Here is a 7,615-nt window from a genome sequence, read left to right on the forward strand (position 1 = left end):
CTGCCGAGTCCGGCCTTCAGTTCCTCCGTGCACTTATTGGCTCAGACGTTTTTCTTAATTACGCGATAATAATTACGGATTTTGTAAAATGATATATAACTTTTCTTCTCAGTTTGACCCAATCTACTATAAACTTTGGAGTGGTCCAAATCGAATCCGACACCCTGTATAACTGTAAGTTAAAATTTCCTACTCAACAATATAACTGTTATATAACACGTGTGTTATGTAACAGTTATATTGTTGAGTAGGAAATTTTAACTTGCAGTTATGTAACTGTTACTTTGTGTTTGCTGGGAGTGGACCTAACTGGTTGTACTATTATCGAAACTGACCAGCTAAGGTTTTTTCTATTCCGCGAGTCTTCCAGATTTTTCTTTTCTACGATTTACAGACGGGGATTCTTTACGACGCACGTAAGATCTCTGTTTCAGTGACGCAGAAAAAGGAATTGGCGGATACGTCATATCGCGTCAACGGAATTCCGTCTATTTGCTTTCTGACTTGTTGTCGCCTCGCATCGTTTACACGGGGCGCGTCGAAGGTGCGTTTTTTTTTCTTCCCCCTCGGAAAACCGCATTGCGACACGTCGCGGGTGGCAAACAAACCTTAATCAGATCGATGCCTTTGCCGGAGATTGACGGCTGGACGGAAATTCAATTAACCATTCTTTGTTATCGGTGCCGCGTGTTGTTTCGCACTGTGGCGGTTTGCTCTTTGATCCCTTCCTTCCGCCCCGACGGACGAACGGAAAAAGTTACCGACGATGTCGCGACGCGTTTGCATTTATTACCGTAATGGTGACGAGCCCTTCAGGATCCGAACGCGGGCATTAATTAGAGTTAACCCTCCGTACAATATTTACACCACAATGGCCTAAATTTGAGATTAAGCGTGTTTCGTTGAACTGGTCGGAATTATCAATACCGGTCGAAATTATCAGGCTTCGCTTCGCGGTCTGTTAAACAGATGGGCCAAGGTAGGTTTAAACCGAAATGGTTTACATCAGCCTCTTCGCGTAAATAAGGGCGCCCGTAATACACCTTTAACGCACGCCGATCAAATAATTAGTTCGATAATTAGCTAGCGGACAAAGTTGGTAAAAATTTATATTTTGATTATTTTGCGATAATTATCAGAGATGATCGATATCGTTAAGGGGATGCTGGGAGTGATTCTGCACTTTTGGCACCTTTTGCGCCTAGAACTGCCAATTCGTGAAAACATTTGTGTAATATACAAATTACGTGGCTTTTGTGTTCAGACCGACAGTGTCCCACTATTCAGATTAAGTGAAGGAACAGCATGGTATCATTGAAATTAAGTTTAGAAGCCTAACAAAAAAATCTATTCACTCGAATAAGTTACAGGTCAGGTAACCTATAACTAATTCGAGTGAATAGACTTCTTGTTAAGCTCCTAAACTTAATTTCAATGATACTATGCTGTTCTCTGATTTAGTACGAATAGTGGAACACTGTCGGTCTGTACACAAAAGTCACATAATTTGTATATTACGCAAATGAATTGACAGTTCTAGGAGCAAAAGGTACCAAAAGTGCAGAAACACTCCAGCGTTCTCTTAAACGGTCAGTGATTTCAAAGGTACGGCAAGAATTGTAGACTGTGAAATGACGTAGGAATGACACAATGTGCTGTCGTGTTGCACAAGCGGGTTCCAACCACTGGGTCGATTCTGTATCTGTTACACTACACGGAGAGAATTTTTCTCTCAAATTTTAACCCGAAAATCGTGTAATCGTTGAACAACATGGCATTTTGAGGAACTTTATGAGAGTTTTGTGAAATTTAACCATACATTACTAATCAAAAGACTCTCATAAAGTTTTTCAAAGTGCCGCGTTGTCGCACGATTACGTGATTTCCAGAATAAATTTTAAGAGAAAATTCTCCCCGTATAGTGAAAATGCTAAAAGCGAGTGGCTTCTGTCTCTTTCTAACCGTCCCCTTAGAAAGAGACAAGCCGCCGACTTTTAGCATTTTCACTATATTGTAAGATTTAATCCCCTGGCCGTGCAGTCAGACGAAAACGCCGTATTTTACGGACGAGACGTTTTAGAAAAGGATAAGCGAGTCGGTAATCGACGGCGCCTCGGGAACGACGGCGCTCGGACGCTCGTAAAAATGGCCGTTCGTTGACTAGTGCAAACAAATCTTAATCAAGTAGATGTATTCCGTGAGCGACGAGATGGTAATCCGATATCTCCCCGTACCGATTCGATCTCGTACTAAGCTCTGGGCGATATTAATGGCTCTATTTGCGCGTCAATACCGGCGATTTACTGTCAATACGGAGTCACCTAAACTATTCCGCGCCGAGATTAGAATCCGTCACGTTGCATGCCGGCGTGACTACGAGAGCCGCTTATTGTCCTTTCCCCGGTTTATTAATAGACTTCGGGAAAAGCGTCTCGAGCGACTTGAGCGAGACTAATTTTCACTCGTGGATTCCACTCCGCTCGACCTTCGTCGCGAACTTGTAAGTTTCGCTAAAAATAACGCCGCCAATAAATGAAGGAGACGTTTTAACGACGACTTTTATCTTCCGCGTCTGTAAAATGATAATTTTGCTCTTTGTACCTTTGAAAATTTGATATTCCATCCGGGATATTTTTAACATGTTTCTCGCGTTATTATTCACATTCGCGGCTATAATTATACTTTTCTGGCGTGCGGTGGGAAAATGGCGTCCTCTCTTGTATAACGTAAAATCCGGTCGCATTAAACGAATGAATGATTTACAATTAGAAATGAACAACGGAAATTCGGTTTTAGTGATACACGGAGCGACAATTTTTCTCTTGCCCCGCCTCGAGAATCGCGACGTTGTATCCGTCGCCTTCGCGCGCCGTTTTGCACAATTAGCTTTCGAGAAGCTCCCGGGCGAGTATCGATTTTCGCGTTGTTTTAATTTAAGGCGGGAAGAGCGCCGAGTGCTGCAGTTTTCAAAGATATCCCGAGAAAGTTGCAGCCTCCGCCGTCGTGACAAATGAGAATTGTTTGGCAAGGGTCTGAAAATGTATATCATAAAGTTGACATCTTCCCGAAATGGTGCGCAGGGTGACTGCCAAAAGAAACGCTTCGCCGTCTTTATCGAACAAGCATAGCGAAGCAGAAATGAATTGGAGCTCTGACAAGTAAGACGCGGTAAAAAAAAGAAAAGAAGTTCTACGGGAAGTAGCGGAAACAGGGAGGATAATTTACGTTCGGTTGATACGCGTAAAGTATTTTAATATAGCACGAACGCGATATTCCAGATTAATATCGAAGAAATAAATTTCCCGTGGTTTCCAGTTGTTTTTATAATCTCGTCCCGCGGCGTAACGCAGGGATTTTGAAAGCTGAACTCAATTAAAACTGGATAAGCTTTATCTTACTAACATATTTCCAATTTTAAATGTTATACATTTTTAACTTTTCCATATGACGTTATTCTTCCTGCGTTTTCAATTTATGTGCGCCACGTTATCGCCTGTGATAACGCCGGGCCCTAATTTAAATACATAAAAAAAACGTACCGTGTTTTTTAATTGTTTACTTTCCTCCTCGTATCTGCGACTGTTCGAAAGCTGAAAGAATTGCTGACAAAATTGAAGCGCGTGTATACAGGTGATAAAAACAACGCGTGGCTTTAATGTAGGGCGTAAATGTGCAAAACCTGGGCTAAAGGAAATACCATTTGCAAGAGACGCACTGCAACATTCGAATATTGAAAAAGCGATGCTTAACATATAGCGATCTAACGAGCGCAGATGAGGGCGGGGATATGCAAATTTGACAATGGGGCCGTACAGATCGATGATGAGAAGGTCGATCAACGACGTTGGGAAGAAGCCAGAAATCAGAGGAAGGATAAGGCGAAGAGAAGAAGAGAAATAGCTGGTAAGCGAGCGCAAGGTAGAGACGAGGGAAGGATCGAAGTACCTACGCCTACCTTCCTCTGCTTTTTCGACGAGAAACGTCTTCCGCTTATTTCACGAAGTGGCCTACTTTCGATGCCGCCCACCTCCCGCGGGAATTATAGAGAGATCAGAGAACGGTGAACCGAACCGTGGCCGCGGGAGAGCCCGAGAAATCTCAAGGAGGCCTTTTCGAAATGTTAAAATCGAAGATAAAAACCCTGGCAATTATTTAAACGTTTCCGAGCCGGCATGGATAGCGATAAAAGTTCAGCCTCCGTTAGATCCTGCGGTTTAAAGGGAAATGAATATTTAAGAGGCTCTTGTGCGATTGCATTTTTTATGATTCCCGTTTTTACGCGTGACAAGACATTAAACAGCTTTCGAGAGAAAGCGCCGGATTCGCGTTTCACGCCGGGGAAATAGGGAAAATAAAAGGCGAAGGATGAACGTTAAAAAGACTAGTTAGTAAAGTGTAAAAAAAAATCTAGTTTAATTTGCAGGGGCACGTTTGTGTTTTACATTTAAATGTTGTTTACTGTTGCAGACGGTAAATTCACCGACGACGGTGATTGGCACCAAGCTGATTGGCACGTCCTTGCTCGCCACTGTTCGAAAACGACGAATACTTTACGGTCCTATAGAATGTTTCGATGTTTGATGTCATCTAGCAAATACACTCAAGCGCATGTCCCTCGATCCTTTTAACTTCCGCCGGGCGCGTAAGCATTCAACTTTTATATTCCCTCTATTTTTCTTTATCGAGAAACGAGATGAACAAACAGCGGTTATTCAGGAGTAATTGATCAGAAAGCGCTATTGATCAGTAACCGATAATCCCCGATAACGCGACGAGGTGCAGCCCGTTGCAGGCGCACCAGGAAAGGGATCCCGCTCGCATCCGGTCATTATAAATCCGTTGACTCGCCTCCAACCGATAGATTTCGCAGTTCCGATTCGAGCTTGCGGATTACGTTACACAAACCCGTGCCGATACATGAGTGCGATGTTATAATATCTCTGAATGTAAAACGCGGACGCTCATTTCCCGACGCTCGTCCATTCAAGGTTGTTAATTCGAAAAGGGCCTCGTCACAGAGGGCTCGTCGCGAAATTATATCCACGAATACTGTAAAACGTATCAATAAAGACATTGAGACCCACGCCGTTTGTCCACGTTATTCGAGCGTCCACGAGAAATGGGAACGCCATTAACATTTCCCCCCTAATGTTTGTTTGAGGCTGGGTGTATCGGAGCGACACGGAAAATCTGGTCGGGATACAACAGTGGCTTAGTGCGACGGAATTCCAAGTTGCGCATTATTTTATTTACGGTAATAAGAGAAGGTACCAGCGAAATTAATCGTTTAATGGCTAATAAAGTATGAAAAGCGGCGAGTCATCTCTCGAAATTCCCACTACCGTGATTCGCGAGATCTCAAATAATCTTTTCCGCGCTGAAACAGCAGGCATTGATTTATTCTCCGCTGATCGATAAACAAACGGAGCGAAATAATATTTCCACCGAGCTGTACGCGAGAGGCAGATTTACGGGTTGATGATATTAAGAGAGAGGATAACATTCGAGCTCCCTCCCTCGTATCGAAAAAATAATGGGGTCATTTATCGGCGAAAAAAGGGCAAGGGTTTAAACCCGAGCGTGTATCTTGTGCAATACACGACTCCCGTATGTATCTCTCGCGTACGGACGTTTTGCGACAGTTAATTAATAATTTTTTTTTCACAATTGCTAATTATTGCCCGTGAAATGTAATCTGTTAAGGTAGTTAAATTCTTTCCCAGCTGTTCTAGTCGATATGAGACTTGATTGATCAAGAAAGTTCAATAGACGACGAATTCTTTTACATTAAATTCAAGAACAGATTTTTACACACTATTGCTTCTCTTAGAATGTTAAAAACCGATAAAATAAAGAAGAGTTACAGAAACGGAGCGTTGATCGTAGCAACATTGCATTTGATCGTGAATTGTGAAAAGATATTTTAATTATCATAATGGAAAAATCGTGGTTACGATATAGAGGGCGTTTTATAAAAAAAAGAAAGTGTTAGGGCAGAAGCGAAAATGCAAGGAACACTTAACCGGAAAACAAAGAGAATGGCATAACCTACGTTGCCACATCCGCAAGGCGTTACCGTGCACGAAAAAGTTTACCTAGGCAAATTTTTCTTTGGATTTACCATACTCTGATACCGTACGGTCAGCGTATGATATTATATGAAATTTAAACATGCACTTCTTGAAACATTCAACTACTTTTGCCTGATTTTTTGTTTCAATCCTTGTTGTAGATTTTTTGCTACTGACAAATACGTGTCCAAGTGTCAGGTTTTCTGCCTCAGCGGCCAATGGCGATAAGCGAAAGGTAAAAACAGTTAATTTGAAGTGATTATATCTCGGAAACTATACGGTAAAACAAACCCAAATTTTACACACGTACGTATTAATATCTGTAAGTTGAAAGAAAATCTGTAACTTTATCATTTCTTTTTACCTAACTACCTTAAATTGACCCCCCAGCGAGTTTGGTTATCACGTGGAAAACGGTGACTTGTCGCGTCGTGGGAGGAAAAGGTGCGCCGCTGTTTTTATTAATTCAGTAAGCGCAATTTTTTCGTCGCCGACGTAATAATCCTACATTCGCCGGTTCAGCGCTTTCCCCTTCGGCCCTTCGTCGCGTCGCGAGTGGCGAGGGCGTAATGAATTTCCTTTGCTCGGTACAGGCAGACGCGAGAACATCGCCCGTAGCGACGGGTATAAGCGGTTTAACGAGACGGCGGGATGACTTTAAGTAGGTGGAGTTAAGCAGTCTAATGATCGGCAAGCAAGAAGAAATCGAATCGGTCCGGATCTCCTTTCCGGAAGTTAATGTACTGGAAAAGGACTACGCGTCTCCCACGGGTGGTGAGGGAGGGGTGGGGGGAGGGAAAGACGTTCTCGGCGCTTGACGATTCGAGCGAATTGCCGATAATCGCGTTAATAAAGTTAATTGATGCGCGAACGGCGTCGCGCTTTATCGCCGCTCGCTCTCGAGGATTTTCACCCCGCGGGGTGCATAATAACCCTTTGATCTCCACAGACTCCAGCCCTGCGTACGGGAGCTTACGGGATCTTCACGGTTCCGTCTCGATGGCCATCTTGAAGGAGTCGTTCTGTGTGGAGGAAAGATGAGTGGCGCAGATGAATGCGTGAAATGTTCATCCGCTGAACAGCGAGGAGATGCGGAGCTATCTTTTATTTTCGTCCCTCTTTGAGCGATCGTTCAAAGTGAAACGTTGCACTCGTAGAGATTCATAAGAAAAGGGGAAGAAACCCGCGCGAGACTATCCTCAGCTCCGATCTTCGCTACGTCTCGTCGTTTAATTTTAATTCACTATATTAAATCCGTTATTTCGTACTCGAAAATTTGAGGAAGAGGGTAGACTTGAAATCGACGCTATTCGACGAGTCTTACGTTCGACCGGCGCAATGTGACTTCTTTTTACTCTTATCGAACAATATCGACGGAATGCAAAACACAGCGCGCTCTCGGGCGTGTTACCTGTGCAGATTAATATTATATTCCGGGAGATAAAATTTAATTTAATAATGTCAGTCCAATGGCGTTTTTATGAATACGAGAGATCGCATCTCGCGCCCCCGATAATGAAAAAGATATGGATAGGGAGACGGGA

General features: G+C 43.2%; 1 protein-coding gene across 2 annotated transcripts in view; it reads left to right on the forward strand.

Annotated features, from left to right (window-relative positions):
- The window catches only part of LOC105565999 (allatostatin-A receptor-like), a 14,083-nt gene extending 8,999 nt beyond the window's left edge, over positions 1–5,084 (forward strand). For both annotated transcript variants that reach the window (XM_012019655.1, XM_012019656.1), the window contains exon 5: positions 4,468–5,084. The gene's annotated coding sequence lies outside the window, so the exon portion shown is untranslated. The remainder of the gene's footprint in view (positions 1–4,467) is intronic.
- Positions 5,085–7,615: the final 2,531 nt, after the last annotated feature.

This window comes from Vollenhovia emeryi, unplaced genomic scaffold, assembly GCF_000949405.1.
Source record: "Vollenhovia emeryi isolate VEMERY1.0 unplaced genomic scaffold, V.emery_V1.0 DF939147.1, whole genome shotgun sequence".
In the NCBI taxonomy this organism is placed as follows: Eukaryota; Metazoa; Arthropoda; class Insecta; order Hymenoptera; family Formicidae; genus Vollenhovia; species Vollenhovia emeryi.